Consider the following 17,239-nt stretch of genomic DNA (forward strand, 5'->3'; position numbering starts at 1 on the left):
CACCTTGTGCTACAGAGGTCGAGAGTTTTTTTAATATATTAATTAAATTAAAAAATAAGAAGTAAAGAAACATAAAAAGTAAAAAGCATACTAAAAATGAAAATAAGATAATTTGTCCTTTAATTTGTTCTTCATTAATGAAGCCTGACTTGTTATCAATAATAGCTATCAAATAAATAGTTGCAGTATTTCAGTAGCGGGCGCATCGTTTTAGAAAAAGGCATATAATTAAATTTCACTATTTAAAGGGAATCTGTCACTAGGATAAACCTTTCTAAGTTGTCTATATGGGCATGTAGGTAAAAAAAAATCTGAATAAAATGATACATTGATATCTGCAATCCAATGTCTTATTCCAGAGAAATTCATGTTTTTTTTTTTACATGTAAATGAGCGGTTCAGGACTATGGGCCGGACATCGTTGCACCGTCTCAATTTGCATTCTCAGCACTATTATATCTTGATTGACAGCGCCCGCAATGACACTATGTGAGTGCAGCTGCAGTGGGTGTTTAGTATTGTCAATCAGCGTCTCGACTCTCTACACTTACACATAGCTTTTGCAGCCACGCTCCCATGGTGTTTTTGCCGACTATCATTGCTGTCTCCTGTCTGTAGTTGCTGTTCTATACTATACTGCAGATAGGTGCCAGGCATGAGAGCAGGCAATAAGTGTGCTGTTAATCAAGTAATGACAGTACTCAGTGTGCAAACTGAGGATAAGTAACAATGCTTTTAGCCTTTTGGCCATGCCAAGGGTGCAAAAAACAAGCCCCCTCATTTGCAAGTAAAATAGGTTTTTATGCCAGTTAAACTATTGAAAGCTACAAAATAAATATGATTTTTGCAGGGGATAAGTCCCCTATATACCTGTATAAGTGGTTTGGGTAGCATCTTTGGGTGGACAGACTCCCTTAAAAGTGCTATCAGCTCATATCCTACAGGTGCTTCTCACAATTACAATATCATGAAAAAATTAATTTATTTCAGATCTTCAATGCAAAGAGCAAAACTCATATATTATATAGAGTCATTACAAACAAAGTGATCTATTTCAAGTGTTTATGTCTGACAATGTTGATGATTATGGCTTACAGTCAGTACAGTCAGTGAAAACCCAAATGTCTTTATCTCAGTAAATTAGAATAATTAACAAAGAACACCTGCAAAGGCTCCCTAAGCATTTAAAAAGGTCCCATTGTCTGTTTCTGCAGCTCCACAATCATGGGGAAGACTGCTGACTTGACAGATGCCCAGAAGGCAGTCATTGACACACTCCACAAGGAGGGTAAGCGACAAAAGGTTATTGCTAATGAAGCTGGCTGTTCAGATTGTTGTATACAGGCATAATAATGGAAAGTTGAGTGGAAGGAAAAAAATGTGGTAGAAAAAGGTGCACAAGCAACCAGGATAACCGCAGCCTTGAAAGGATTGATAAGAAAAGGCCATTCAAAAAATTGAGAGATTCACAATGAGTAGACTGCTGCTGGAGTCATTGCTTCAAGAGCCACCACACACAGACATATCCAGGACATGGACTAAGTGTCACATTCCTTGTGTCAAGCCACTCATGACCAATAGGAAATGCCAGAAGCGTCTTACCTTGGTCAAGGAGAAAAAGAACTGGACTGTTGATCAGTGGTCCAAGGTGTTGTTTTCAGATGAAAGTAGATTTCGCATTTCATTTGGAAATCAAGGTCCCAGAGTCTGGAGGAAGAGTGGAGAGGCACACTATCCAAGCTGCTTGATGTCTAGTGTGATGCTTCCACAATCAGTGATGGTTTTAGGGAGCGATGTGATTTGCTGGTGTAGGTCCACTGTGTTTATTAAGACCAAAGTCAGCACAGCCATCTACCAGGAAATTTTAGAGCACTTCATGCTTTCCTCTGCCAACAAGCTTTTTGGAAATGGAAATTTCATTCTCCAGGAGGACTTTGCCCCTTATCTACACTGCCAAATGTACCAATACCTGGTTTAAAAAACAACTGTATCACTGTGCTTGATTGGCCAGCAAACTCGCCTGATCTTCACTCCGGAGAGAATCTATGGGATATTGCCAAGAGTAAGATGAGAAACACCAGACTCAGCAATGCAGACGAGCGGAAGGCTGCTATGAAAGCAACCTGGGCTTCCATAACACCTCAGCAATACCACAGTCTGATCGCCTCCATGCCATGCCGCATTGATGCAGTAATTGATGCAAAATGGGCCCCAACCAAGTATTGAGTGCATTTACATAGTAACATAGTAACATAGTATTTAAGGTTGAAGGGAGACTTTAAGTCCATCTAGTTTAACCCATAGCCTAACATGTTGATCCAGAGGAAGGCAAAAAAAAAACCCAGGCGGCAAACACTAAGCTCCACATTGGGGAAAAGAATTCCTTCCCGACTCCACATATGGCAATCAGACTAATTCGCTGGATCAACGCCCTATCAAGGAATCTAGTATATATACCCTATAACATTATACTTTTCAAGAAAGTCATCCAGTCCCTTCTTATATTTTAGTAGTGAATCACTCATTACAACATCATACGGCAGAGAGTTCCATAGTCTCACTGCTCTTACAGTAAAGAATCTGAGTCTGTGATTATGATTAAACTTTCTTTCCTCCATACGTCGAGGATGCCCCCTTGTCCCCATCACAGATCTAAGACTAAAAAGATTTACTGCACATACATTTCAGTAGGCCAACATTTCGGATTTTAAAATCATTTTTCAAGCTGGTGTTATAAAATATTCTAATTTACTGAAATAATGACTTTTGGGTTTTCATTGCCATAATCATCAACATTAACAGAAATAAACACTTGAAATAGATCACTCTTTTTGTAATGACTCTATATAATATATGAGTTTCACTTGTATTGAAGAACTGAACTAAATCCATATACCTAATTTGGACGTGTCCGTGTGTCTGTGCACAATGAATCATCCACAGCCCAACCGTCTGTCTGGGCGCAATGAATCATCCACAGCTCAACAGTAACTTAGGTATCCATAGTTACTACCACTAGCAGCTAACTGACTATATGCGTAGGCGTAACCATGGACACCTAAGAGCTATAAGGCCCTGTATAGGAGTTAAATGACATCTAATAAGGAGAGGAGCTCTCCCTGGTGACGAGTTAAGGCATAAGCCTTTTTTGAACGCTAGCCTGTTTAGGCAACACTGTGAGGCAACACTGTGAGGCAACACTGTGAGGCAACACTGTGAGGCAACACTCAGGCAACAGTGTGAGGCAACATTGTAAAGATGGATCAAATTGATCGCGTTGCTGCACGTAGAGAAGCAAATCGCATACGGATGCGTAACCTGTGTCTTAATGAAACAGAAGACGAACGAAATTGTCGAAGAACTGCTGATGCAGCCCGACAGAGGGTGGCCAGAGCAAGAGAAATGAATGAAGTAACTGAATCACGTAGAACATCTAATGCTGCACGACAATGAGCGACACGCAATGCACAAAGTGATACACAAATTTTACAAAGACGAGAACAAGATAATGACTTTTGGGTTTTCATTGGCTGTAAGCCAAAATCATCAACATTAACAGAAAAAAACACTTGAAATAGATGACTCTGTTTGTAATGACTCTATATAATGTGAGTTTCACTTTTTAAATTGAAGAACTGAATTAAATTAACTTTTTGATGATATTCTAATTTTGTGAGAAGCACCTGTATATTGTGTGCTTGTCCCAAATGTAAAGCTTAACCAACTATGTAGTCTTAACACTTCTTGAAAGCTTTCCATGGTAATGTTGGGAAACATTTAAGCAGAGCCGGTTTTAAACAAAGTGGGGCCCTGGGAAAAAGTTTAACCCCTTCCTGACATCCGACGTACTATCCCGTCCACGGTACCCGGGCCCGCATGACCGTGGACGGGATAGTACGTCTACCGCGATCAGCGGCGCCCACGTGGTGAGCGCCGCTGATCGCGGCCGGGTGTCAGCTGATTATCACAGCTGACACCCGGCACAATGTGTCAGGGGCGGTCACGGACCGCCCCCGACACGTTAACCCCTTGCACACCACGATCAAACACGATCGCGGTGTACCGGGGGTTAAAGGGAAGCATCGGCAGGGAGGGGGCTCCCTCCGTGCTTCCCTGAGCCCCCCACGGCAGCGCAATGTGCAGCGCTGCTGCGGGGGGCTCCTTTCCTCCCGGCCCCCGAATCCAAGATGGCGACGGGGGCCTTCGGGGGCCTGAGGAAGCTGGCTTCCTCAGTGCCTGCAAAGCGCAGGCATGAGGAAGTCTTCTTCAATGCCTGTGACAGATTGCTGATCTGTCACAGTGATCTGTGATGTGACAGATCAGCGATCTGTCACAGGACAGTGATGTCCCACCTGGGACTATTTAATAAAGTAAAAAAAAAATAAAAAAAAGTGTAAAAATAATTAAAAAAAAATCGCCAAATATATTAGAAAAAAAAAAATATTCCCCCAATAAATCCATTTTTTGGAAATAATAAAAAAAAAACAATAAAAGTACACATATTAGGTATCGCCGCGTCCGTAACGACCCGCCCTATAAAACTGTCCCATTAGTTAACCCCTTTAGCGAACCACTTAAAAAATAAAAATAAAAAACGAAGCAAAAAATAATGATTTATTATCATACCGCCAAATAAAAAGTGTAATAACGCACGATCAAAAAGACGCATATAAATATCCATGGTACCGCTGAAAACGTCATCTTGTCCCGCAAAAAACGAGCTGCCACACAGCATCATCAGCGAAAAAATAAAAAAGTTATAGCTCGCTGAATAAAGCGATGCAAAAATAATTATTTTTTATATAAAATAGTTTTCATTGCATAAAACCGACAAAAACATAAAAAAACGACCTAAATGAGGTATCGCTGTAACCGTACTGACGTGAAGAATAAAACCTCTTTATCAATTTTACCACACGCGGAACGGTGTAAACACACCCCCCCCCAAAAGAAATTCATGAAACACTGGTTTTTGTTCATTCTGCATCCCAAAAATCGGAATAAAAAGCGATCAAAAAATTCCACGTGCCCGAAAATGGTACCAATAAAAACGTCAACTCGTCCCGCAAAAAATAAGACCTCACATGACTCGGTGGGTCAAAATACGGAAAAATTATAGCTCTCAATATGTGGTGATGCAAAAACTATTTTTACAATAAAAAGCGTCTTTTAGCGTGCGACAGCCGCCAAACATAAAAACCGCCATAAATAGTAAATCAAACCCCCCGTTATCACCCCCTTAGTTAGGGAAAAATAATAAAATAAAAAAAATGTATTTATTTCCATTTTTCCATTAGGGTTAGGGTTAGGGTTAGGGCTAGGGGTGTGTTGGGGTAGGGTTAGGGCTAGGGCTAGGGTTAGGGTTAGGGCTAGGGTTAGGGCTAGGGTTAGGGTTAGGGCTAGGGTTAGGGCTAGGGTTAGGGCTAGGGTTAGGGTTAGGGGCGTGTTGGGGTTCAGGTTGGAGTTAGAATTGGGGGTTTCCACTGTTTGGGCACATCAGGGGCTCTCCAAATGCAACATGGCATCTGATCTCAATTCCAGCCAATTCTGAGTTGAAAAAGTCAAATGGTGCTCCTTCCCTTCCAAGCTCTGCTATGCGCCCAAACAGTGTTTTACCCCCACATGTAGGGTATCAGCCTACTCAGGACAAATTGCAAAACAATTTTTGGGGTCCAATTTCTCCTGTTACCCTTAGGAAAATAAAAAATTGGGGGCAAAAATATCATTTTTGTGGAAAAAAATGATTTTTTTATTTTCACGTCCGAGTGTTATAAACTTCTGTGAAGCACTTGGGGGTTCAAAATGCTCACCACACATCTAGATAAGTTCCGTGGGGGGTCTAGTGTCCAAAATGGGGTCACTTGTGGGGAGTTTCAATAGTTTAGGTACATCAGGGGCTCTCCAAACGCACATGACACCCGCAGACCATTCCATCAAAGTCTGCATTCCAAAACGTCACTACTTCCCTTCCGAGCCCCGACGTGTGCCCATACAGTAGTTTTCTCCCACATATGGGGTATCAGCATACTCAGGACAAATTGGACAACAACTTTTGGGGTCCAATTTCTCCTGGTACCCTTGGGAAAATAAAAAAATGGTGACTAAAAGATCATGTTTGTGGAAAAAATACGAATTTTTTATTTTCACGCCCGGGCGTTGTAAACTTCTGTGAAGCACTGGGGGGTTCAAAGTGCTCACCACACATCTAGATAAGTTCCTTGGGGGGTCTAGTTTACAAAATGGTGTCATTTGTGGGGGGTTTCCACTGTTTAGGTACATTAGGGGCTCTCCAAAGGCAACATGACACCCGCAGACCATTCCATCAAAGTCTGCATTCCAAAACGTCACTACTTCCCTTCCGAGCCCCGACGTGTGCCCATACAGTAGTTTTCTCCCACATATGGGGTATCAGCATACTCAGGACAAATTGGACAACAACTTTTGGGGTCCAATTTCTCCTGGTACCCTTGGGAAAATAAAAAAATGGTGACTAAAAGATCATGTTTGTGGAAAAAATACGAATTTTTTATTTTCACGCCCGGGCGTTGTAAACTTCTGTGAAGCACTGGGGGGGTCAAAGTGCTCACCACACATCTAGATAAGTTCCTTAGGGGGTCTAGTTTCCAAAATGGTGTCATTTGTGGGGGGTTCCACTGTTTTGGTACATCAGGAGTTTTCCAAACGCGACATGGTGTCCGATCTCAATTCCAGCCAAAAACGTCAAATGGCGCTGCTTCCCTTCCGAGCTCTGCCATGCGCCCAAATAGTGGTTTACCCCCACATGTGGGGTATCAGCGTACTCAGGACAAATTGCACAATAACTTTTAGGGTCCTGTTACCCTTGGAAAAATAAGAATTGAGGGTGAAAAGATCATTTTTGTGGAAAAAATATGATTTTTTAATTGTATGGCTTTATGTTATAAACTTCTGTGAAGCCCATGGGGGTTCAAAGTTCTCACCACACATCTAGATAAGTTCCTTAGGGGGTCTAGTTTCCAAAATGGTGTCATTTGTGGGGGGTTTCCACTGTTTTGGTACATCAGGAGTTTTCCAAACGCGACATGGTGTCCGATCTCAATTCCAGCCAAAAACGTCAAATGGCGCTGCTTCCCTTCCGAGCTCTGCCATGCGCCCAAATAGTGGTTTACCCCCACATGTGGGGTATCAGCGTACTCAGAACAAATTGCACAATAACTTTTAGGGTCCTGTTACCCTTGGAAAAATAAGAATTGAGGGTGAAAAGATCATTTTTGTGGAAAAAATATGATTTTTTAATTGTACCGCTGTACGTTATAAACTTCTGTAAAGCCCTTGTGGGTTCAAAGTTCTCACCACACATCTAGATAAGTTCCTTAGGGGGTCTAGTTTCCAAAATGGTGTCATTTGTGGGGGGTTTCCACTGTTTTGGTACATCAGGAGTTTTCCAAACGCAACATGGTGTCCGATCTCAATTCCAGCCAAAAACGTCAAATGGCGCTGCTTCCCTTCCGAGCTCTGCCATGCGCCCAAATAGTGGTTTACCCCCACATGTGGGGTATCAGCGTACTCAGGACAAATTGCACAATAACTTTTAGGGTCCTGTTACCCTTGGAAAAATAAGAATTGAGGGTGAAAAGATCATTTTTGTGGAAAAAATATGATTTTTTAATTGTATGGCTTTATGTTATAAACGTCTGTGAAGCCCATGGGGGTTCAAAGTTCTCACCACACATCTAGATAAGTTCCTTAGGGGGTCTAGTTTCCAAAATGGTGTCATTTGTGGGGGGTTTCCACTGTTTTGGTACATCAGGGGTTTTCCAAACGCGACATGGTGTCCGATCTCAATTCCAGCCAAAAACGTCAAATGGCGCTGCTTCCCTTCCGAGCTCTGCCATGCGCCCAAATAGTGGTTTACCCCCACATGTGGGATATCAGTGTACTCAGGACAAATTGCACAATAACTTTTAGGGTCCTGTTACCCTTGGGAAAATAAAAATTGGGGTGAAAAGATCATTTTTGTGGAAAAAATATGATTTTTTAATTGTACCGCTGTACGTTATAAACTTCTGTAAAGCCCTTGTGGGTTCAAAGTTCTCACCACATATCTAGATAAGTTCCTTGGGGGGTCTAGTTTCCAAAATGGGGTCACTTGTAGGGGGTTTCCACTGTTTAGGTACATCAGGGACTCTCCAAACGTGACATGGCGTCCAATCTGAATTCCAGCCAATTTTGCATTGAAAAAGTCAAACGGCGCTCCTTCCATTCTGAGCTCTGCCATGCGCCGAAACAGTCGTTCCCCCCCACATATCAGGTATCTGCGTACTCAGAACAAATTGCACAATAACTTTTGCAGTTCAATTTCTCCTGTTACCCTTGGTAAAATAAAAAAAATTGAACCTGAAGTATTTTTTTTATGAAAAAAAGTTAGATGTTCATTTTTTTTTAAATATTCAAAAAAATTCCTGTGACGCACCTAAAGGGTTAATAAACTTCTTGAATGTGGTTTTGAGCACCTTAAGGGGTTCAGTTTTTAGAATGGTGTCACTTTTGGGTATTTTCTATCATATAGACCCCTCAAAGTGGCTTCAAATGTGATGTGGTCCTAAAAATAAAATGGTGTTGTAAAAATGAGAAATCGCTGGTCAACTTTTAACCCTTATAACTTCCTAACAAAAAAAAATTTTGGTTCCAAAATTGTGCTGATGAAAAGTAAACATGTGGGAAATGTTAGTTATCAAGTTTTTTGTGTGCCGTATCTCTGTGATTTAAGGGCAAAAAAATTCAAAGTTGGAAAATTGCGAAATTTTCAAAATTTTCGCCAAATTTCCGTTTTTCTCACAAATAAACGCAAGTTATTTGAATGAAATTTTACCACTATCATGAAGTACAATATGTCACGAGAAAACAATGTCAGAATCACCGGGATCCATGGAAGCGTTCCAGAGTTATGACCTCATAAAGGTACAGTGGTCAGAATTGTAAAAATTGGCCCGGTCATGAACGTGCAAACCACCCTTGGGGGTGAAGGGGTTAAAGTGGGTCCCCAAATAAAGAGGGGGGAAACCCTCTTCAGAAACGCTTCAGGTATGCTTGCATTTTATATAGTCTTGCTTTTAATACACTTAGAAGGCCGTAATGGCACAGCGAATATAAAAAATGTAGAGTAGGACTGTCCCATATGAGAATGCCATGATGTGGTGAGGTGGCTCAAAGAATTGATCAATTGTTTGCTAAATGTCTCATTTTAAAGTACAGTTAGAAATCAATATGTACATATGCACTTTATGTACTGCGTTCTGACCATAGGCAGCGCTGACTTCCCAGTTTTTTTATTTGATATTGGTTTGTGACTGACAAGCACTTATTGCCGTGTGTGCTGGGTTATGGATGCCATTCTATCTGTCTTTATTGTGATTGATCTAGGCTGCTGTACACACATACAGCAGCCTTACCCTGCCTGTTGTGAGCTCATTTTCTCATTCACCTTTGATGTCCGATGAACTCCCTCTGCTGGTGAAAGGAGGTGGTGAAACTGATTTGGATGGGAGAAACCTGTCACCTGAACAGGTGGATTGCGATTGGACATCCGGAATCTCTGAGTGGATATAAGGCAGCCGACGCCCTGTAGGGTTGCTGGTGATTTCTCTGCTGTGAGCTCTGGCCTCCAGTTCAGTTTCTGTCTTCTAAAGCTAAGTTTTGCTCTGTTATTGTTCCATGAGATTTTGTCTGATTTGCTTAGTTTTGTGTTCTGCCAGCCCCGGCTGGGGCTCTGCTGAATTTCCATTTTTGTCCCTGATCGGTTAAATCTCTTTTGCTCTGTCTTCAGAATATATCAGAGTGCTGATATAGGGATTTTGAAGTCTAGTGACTTCAGGGCCGTTTTTCCTATCAGACGTGTTGGGACATTTTTGGTAGGGTTTTTGCGGATTGCAGCCAGTGTCTTTTCTGTCCTTTCCTATCTAGTTAGTTGGGCCCCATCATTTGCTCTGTCTGTCTTTCTATCTGTGTTTGTGTTTTCATCTGTTTTCACCGACAATACATGTTGGGGGCTGTCTATTGCTTTGGGGTCTGCTCTGGGGCAGTTTAGATTTCCCCTTTCTTTCTTTAGGCTTATTTAGTTCTCCGGCTGTGAAGAGGCGTCTAGGACCACCGTAGGAACGCTCCACGGCTACTGTTAGTTGTTGTGAATAGAATCAGGGGTCTGCAATCCGCTAGCTACCAACCTCTCCGGTTTTCTGGACTTAGCTTGCATTTTTTCCGCCTCCGGTGACTCATTCATAACACCTGCCCCAGGCTTATGCACCTGTGTCTGGGCCTGTTTCACCCTTCATCTATGGTTGCTGGTCTGGCAGTGTGGAGGTCAGATCTGAAATGTCCATGTCCAGATCTGGTCGTCCTTTATCTGCGCTTGCGCCATGGGAGTGATTCAGAAATGCTTCAGTTACGCTTTCATTTTACAGTCTTGCTTTTAATACATTTAGGAGGCCATAATGGCACAGCGAATATAAACACGTAGAGTAGGACAGCCCCATATGAGAATGCCATGATGTGGCGGGGTGGCTCAAAGAATTGATCAATTGTTTGCTAAATGTCTCATTTTAAAGTACTGTTAGAAATCAATATATGCACTTTATGTATTGCATTCTGACCATAGGCAGTGCTGGCTTCCCCCCTTTTTTATTTGGGTCCCCAAATACTCACATTTTGCGCCATCTCACAGAAACATTTTGGTTGCATTTACATGCGCTTTGTTCAGGCCATTAAACGAGTGTGATAGACAATATTGAAGTAGCTTGATGCTTGTCTCTTTACACTGGCTGAGGAAGAATGACGGGCAAAGAACAATTATTAGTAGATCAATCTATCCCCAAAAAGTATCATTATTAGCAGCATATCTGCAGTTTTCACCGGTGGCGATGTGCTGCTGAGAACAATGATTTTTATTGTGGCATAAATAATCTAATCACTGGATAAATAGGTAAAATTTTGCTTGTTTAGTATTAAACAGCCGATAGTCCTCTACATGGTATAATACACAACATAATCTTCCACATAGTATAATACACCCCATAGTCCTCCATATAGTATAATGTGCTCAATATTCCTTCATATACTTTAATACATTCCCCAAAGTCCTCCATATAGTACAATACACTCCCCATAGTTCAATACACTCCCCATAGTCTTCAAATATAGTATAATATGCTCCCCATATCCTCCATACTCCATATAGTATAATGCACTCCCCATAGTCCTCAATATAGTATAATGCACTCCTCATAGTATAATGCACCCCATAGTCGTTCATATAGTATAATGCATTCCCCATAGTCTTTGATAGAGTATAATGCAGGTTAAATATAGTTTAATGCACCCCATTGTCCTCAATAGAGTACAATGCAGCTGCCCCTAAAAGCATAATGCAGCCCCGTCAAAGTGTAATGCAGCCCCCTCAGAACATAATGCAGCTTCCTCGTAGAGTATAATGCAGCCACCTCATAGAGTCTAATGCAGCCCCCCTCAGAGTATAAAGAAGCCCCGTCATACAGTATAAAGCAGCCCTCTCACTTCTCCATACATCTGTGACCTAGTCTCCCGGTACTTACCTGCACCCAACCACTGATCCTCACAAGATCTCCTTCTCTACTCTCTTTATACCTCCTCTTCCCACAATCGCATACAAAATTTCTCCTGTGCATCTCCCTACTCTGGAACGCTGTACTACAAGATATCAGACTCTTGCCTACCTTGGAAAACTTAAAAAGGAACGAACCTGAAGCCTACAGTCTGCAGTAACCACCAAACCGCTGCAAGACCAGCTCTACCCTTACCTACTGTATCCTCACCCATCCCTTGTAGATTGTGAGCCCTTGCGGGCAGGGTCCTCACTCTTCCTGTACCAGTCATGACTTGTATTGTTTAAGATTATTAAATTTGTTTTTTGTTATCATCCCCTGATGAAGGACAAGCGTCCGAAACGTGCGTCGGGCTGTGCCATTCAAAGTGACCACATTATACCCAAGCATTTTATTTGTCTCTGCTTATATATTCGGCCTATATTTTTTTGTCTTTTTTGATCAACTCTATGCCATAATCTCTTTAGGATGTAGCACCACTATCCCTATATCTTATGTGTATATATTGTGGTGTAGTAACCACTATGTCCGCTAGGGGGCGCTGTGTTGAGGTTCCAAAGGAGAGGATGAGTGGCAGAATCCTGAAGGATGGTTGTGTATCTCAAAGGGGGTGGCTTTGAGATGGAAACTTAGTTATACGTATTGATCAGCAATGGTAGTGCTGAGGTGTTATTTCAAGGTATAAGGGAGAAGTCTCCAGGTAACTTGGGAGTTGGGCGGGCCAGTTACCTACAAATCCACCCAGGGGTGTGTCTGAAACCGCCTGTAGTAAAAGACTATGTGAGGGTGTGAAGGACCTGTGATGAGGTCATAGTCACGTGACCCGGTGGGTGTGGCTATAGACCATATAATGTGGCCAGGGTAGGTCACATGTGGGGTGAATGCTGGGACCTGGTTGGTCCAGTGTGGAAGGTCCTACAGAGATGGAGCTTCCTCCCAGACAGCACGTGTGAAGTGGCTGGGAGCAATGGCGATGTGTGCCTGAGAGTTCCCTGGAGGGAACGAATGTGTGCGGAATGCTGCAGCCGCATGAGGAGCCCTGGCGTGGGTGAGATAATTGTGAGGCTAAGTGAGCCTGCGTACTGGACATTGATAATAAGAGTGAAGCAATATAATGGACGCTATGCTGGTAATGCTATTAAGTGAACTTTCTGTTGCTGCGTGGTTTATGAGGTGTGAATAAACCGCAAGGACTGTATGATTTGATGGAAAATCCGTGCCGGAACTGGTTTTTGTTCGCTGCAAGCTAGAATCCCCTAAGTATATGACAGCGCTACCTCACAATATATTTATATATATACAGTACAGACCAAAAGTTTGGACACACCTTCTCATTCAAAGAGTTTTCTTTATTTTCATGACTATGAAAATTGGAGATTCACTCTGAAGGCATCAAAACTATGAATTAACACATGTGGAATTATATAATTAACAAAAAAGCGTGAAACTGAAAATATGTCTTATATTCTAGGTTCTTCAAAGTAGCCACTTTTTGCTTTGATTACTGCTTTGCACACTCTTGGCATTCTCTTGATGAGCTTCAAGAGGTAGTCACCGGAAATGGTCTTCCAACAGTCTTGAAGGAGTTCCCAGAGATGCTTAGCACTTGTTAGCCTTTTTGCCTTCACTCTGCGGTCCAGCTCACCCCAAACCATCTCGATTGGGTTCAGGTCTGGTGACTGTGGAGGACAGGTCATCTGGCGTAGCACCCCATCAACTCCTTCTTGGTCAAATAGCCCTTTCACAGCCTGGAGGTGTGTTTGGGGTCATTGTCCTGTTGAAAAATAAATTGTCTAACTAAACGCAAACCGAATGGAATAGCATGCCGCTGCAAGATGATATATTTGTATATATATATATATATATGTGTGTGTATATATAGTAGGGATTCGCTCTGGTAGGTAATGGCAGGGCTGTAGTAACGAGGCAACACACAGGCTTAAAGTCTAATTTCAGTGGTTTAATGTCACTTTGCAAACAGCAGGTTAACAGAAAAATAAGGAAAAACATAAATGTACTCCAGCTTGGAGAACCACTGGTCCCAGACTCACCCCTTGCACGGACGGGCTTAACTAAGTGGCTGCCAGGTCCTGTGGTATCTGCCAGGTGCCATTCCCGGGGTTGTTGAGAGTCTTGCTGCTATAGTTCTGCAGCACGGGTGTGGCGCCCCCAGGAGTATGGTCGCCACAGTGGCTTTGCCTTCCTCCAGGGGAGGGTAATGCCAGGCTTGGAGGCAATGATGGGTCTCTCTCGCAGTCAATCTATGCATGCAACACAGTTCCACTCCAGGCCAGCAGGGGGAACTCTGAACCGGGATTAAGGGGAGGAGTGCTCTCTGAGGGCCAAGAGAAAGGGGTGGTGAGTTAGTTAGTCTGCGGAGGGTGAAGTGTTCAAACGTGTGGAAGGAGCGCTGAGGTAGAGCGGAGCGCAAACGAGGCAGCACACAGGCTTCAAGTCTAATTTCAGTGGTTTAATGTCACTTTGCAAACAGCAGGTTAACAGAAAATAAGGGAAAAACATAAATGTACTCCAGCTTGGAGAACCACTGGTCCCAGACTCACCCCTTGCATGGGACGGGCTTAACTAAGCGGCTGCCAGGTCCTGTGGCATCTGCCAGGTGCCATTCCCAGGGTTGTTGAGAGTCTTGCTGCTATAGTCCTGCAGCACGGGGATCCTGTATATCAGTGTGGTAGGGGTCCGGATTGGGGGGTGGTCCACTGCTTACCGCGACCAGACGACACAGAGACGAGACGGAGGCAGATTTCAATTGCAACAGGTCCGAGTTTATTGGCCGTCCTCCTGACGACCGTAGCCATACACCGCAGTACTTTTACAGCTCTCCGTTTCCAGGCCCAGGTACCTTCACCTCTCCTTCAGTCGTAGTGACGTTCCACGCGGATCTTTCGCTGGGGCTGTCCTAGACCTATCTACCGCCAGCGCTTCACCTGCCCGAGGTCATCGTCCAGTCGGTACCCCCGGGGCCTCATCTGTCCTGCGGTTCTTGGTGTCAGGGCCACCCCCCTGACTGTCTCTTCCTGTCAGTCCCCTGGTCGAGCTCTCCACCATTGTCAGTCTTCTGTCCTGAGTCTTCTCCTCCTGAGCTCCTCCCGGGACTAACCTAACCTGGAACCCTGTCCTGTCCTATTTATCCCCTTCCTTGGGAATTTCCCTCCTGGGCTCCTATCTCCCCGCCCCCCATGACTAAGCGGTTTCTATAGCCGTAAGCTGCTGTCAAGTCCTAAACTACACTCCCCCCTGCCATCTTGTGGTCAAATCTAGGTATTGCACTCCCTTTTCTATCTTCCCCAGCTGTTACCCTTCTGTCAATGCCAATATCCATCTATAGTGCACAAACCATCCCTTCTTCCTCCAGTCAAGTCTGTCCGTCAAGTCATCTTCCCCACACAAGTTCAGGCTAAGTCCAGCCAAGTTCCTGTAACTTCCAGACACACACTCACCACGTGCCAAATACCAACCTCCATTACATAGCCCATAACCCCTCCCACCAGTGAGGTAGACATCACATGGGCTGATCACGTGACCATGCCATCATCGCAGGTCCTGTCTTTAGGGAAAAACTCGGCCAAACATTAATCTGCTGGGAGAAATGTATATAGAGAGAGAGAGAATATTTATGGCATCTGTGATCTATTAGTCTTTTGCACATTCTCATATTATTACTTTGTGACAAATCATTAATTTACGTGTTTTTCCTCCTTTTCTTTCCTCAGTTTTGTTCTGTTTTGCACAAGCACAGTATTTATTTAGATTGAATTATATTGATTGTAGCTTTATTATTTTTATTCACTCAGTCATGATTTACGAATGCACTAGGTTCTAATTGTTTTTTGCTGTTCAGTAGCACATGCATTTTATTGAGTGTGATAATTCTTTTCACTTTTTTTTATATATTTATATATATTTTTTACTGAATTAATTCATTGCTGTGTCCACATATACACATTTTTATAATATAGCTCATCATATGTTTCTTGTCACACTGCCATTATAGTTTTGGTCCCTTTGTCCTTTTTTACTATTTATAATTATGTGCAATACTCTTATTTATTCATTTTTTATATATTACCTGGGTTATTTGGCTTTATGATTTATTAACTCCTATTATCATTATCGAATATTATAATAATTATATTAATATCATTTGCTGAATATTGGCGCTATCTTTTTGTCCGTATTGGCATCTCGTTTTATTTGTAATGCTACATTTTGCCCTCACTAATAAAGGTATTTTAGCCATATTTCTTGTCCCACTATTTCTTTACCCTTGTTTGGTGTTTCCCCCTGTTTTTTGCTTTTTTATTATGTATGCCCCTTTTCCCATGTAAAGCACCATGTAATAAATGGCACTATAATAATAATAAATAATAATAATAGAGTATAATGCAGCCCCCTCATAGAGTATAAGCAGCCACCTACCACACACAGTATAATGCAACCCCCTCCCGCAGCCCACACAAACACACAGTATAATGCGGAGAGACACACAGACTATAATGTAGACACAAACACACATACTAGAATGCAGCCCCACAGTCCTGCAGTATTATAAAAAATAAATATAATGCATACCTCTACCCATTCCCCCACTGGTCTGGCTTCTGCAGTGCATATTATCAGCTTCACTGCTGGTACAGCGTGGCGCGCGATGAAGTGACATCATCACGCGCCCACTGCATCAGAGGCAGAGGGGGTGTGATGAGAGAGGGAGTGTAATCTGTTGCTCTGTAATCCATCATTGCTTTCTACTGTTTCGACATCATAGATGCATAGCGGCCGCGTGGTGTGCATTATCCGGTGCCCTAGGCAGATGCCTAGTCTGCCTGCCCATAATACTGGCATTTAAGCCATGTTCACAAAATGCATTCATTTACAATATAGAAGATTGGTTAAAAAACAAAAGTAAATTGTGGGAAGAAAATGCATCTGAAACATATGAAGTAAATAACATAACCTACAAATAATATTTCTGCTATAAATTCTAAGTGATAAATAGATAAAGCAAAGCCTCCTGTACAAAGAATATCATACAGTATTTATCCAGGACTAATCAAGATTAGGTATCTATCAGCATTAGTGATGCCAGCGCAGCCTCCCAGCCTGACCTGCAATGAATTCGGCAGCGTGGGAAATGAACTGTCACTTTCCCACACTGCAGAGTTCACCGCGGGTCAGGCTTCATTCCTCCGTGGTTTACAGCTGGGGCTGTTGCATTAGCACCGTTCCCGGTTGTAAACTATTTAACCCCCAGTTATGGATTTACGCCATTGGACTGACTGTATGCCGGATAGGTATGCTATATTTTTGTTTTTTTATTTTTTACAGGAGATCGAGAGATTCGTTTGGATTAGCAAAAGAATAAAGATGGCAAAACTGTGTGTTCTTTTATTTCATTAAAATACTTTATTCTGACTGTGTGTATGTTTATTTAACCCTTTACAAACTTCAGGATTAGTAATGGATAGGTGTCTTATTGACACATCTCCATTACTAACCAGACTTAATGTCACCTTACAATACAAAGGTAACATTAACCCCTTATTACCTCATATGCCACTGCTACAGGGCAGTAAGGTGAGAGAGGCTAAGTGCCAGAATTAGCGCAT

At 42.5% G+C, this 17,239-nt stretch overlaps 1 long non-coding RNA gene across 1 annotated transcript in view; it reads right to left on the reverse strand.

The window, feature by feature from the left end:
* The window catches only part of LOC141072960 (uncharacterized), a 146,882-nt gene that overhangs the window by 34,753 nt on the left and 94,890 nt on the right, over positions 1–17,239 (reverse strand). Inside the window, exon 2 of the long non-coding RNA XR_012226912.1 lies at positions 10,681–10,796. This is a non-coding gene — a long non-coding RNA (uncharacterized lncRNA). The remainder of the gene's footprint in view (positions 1–10,680; positions 10,797–17,239) is intronic.

This window comes from Dendrobates tinctorius, unplaced genomic scaffold (assembly GCF_039654945.1).
Source record: "Dendrobates tinctorius isolate UK_male_01 unplaced genomic scaffold, ASM3965494v1 ptg000293l, whole genome shotgun sequence".
Taxonomy (NCBI): domain Eukaryota; kingdom Metazoa; phylum Chordata; class Amphibia; order Anura; family Dendrobatidae; genus Dendrobates; species Dendrobates tinctorius.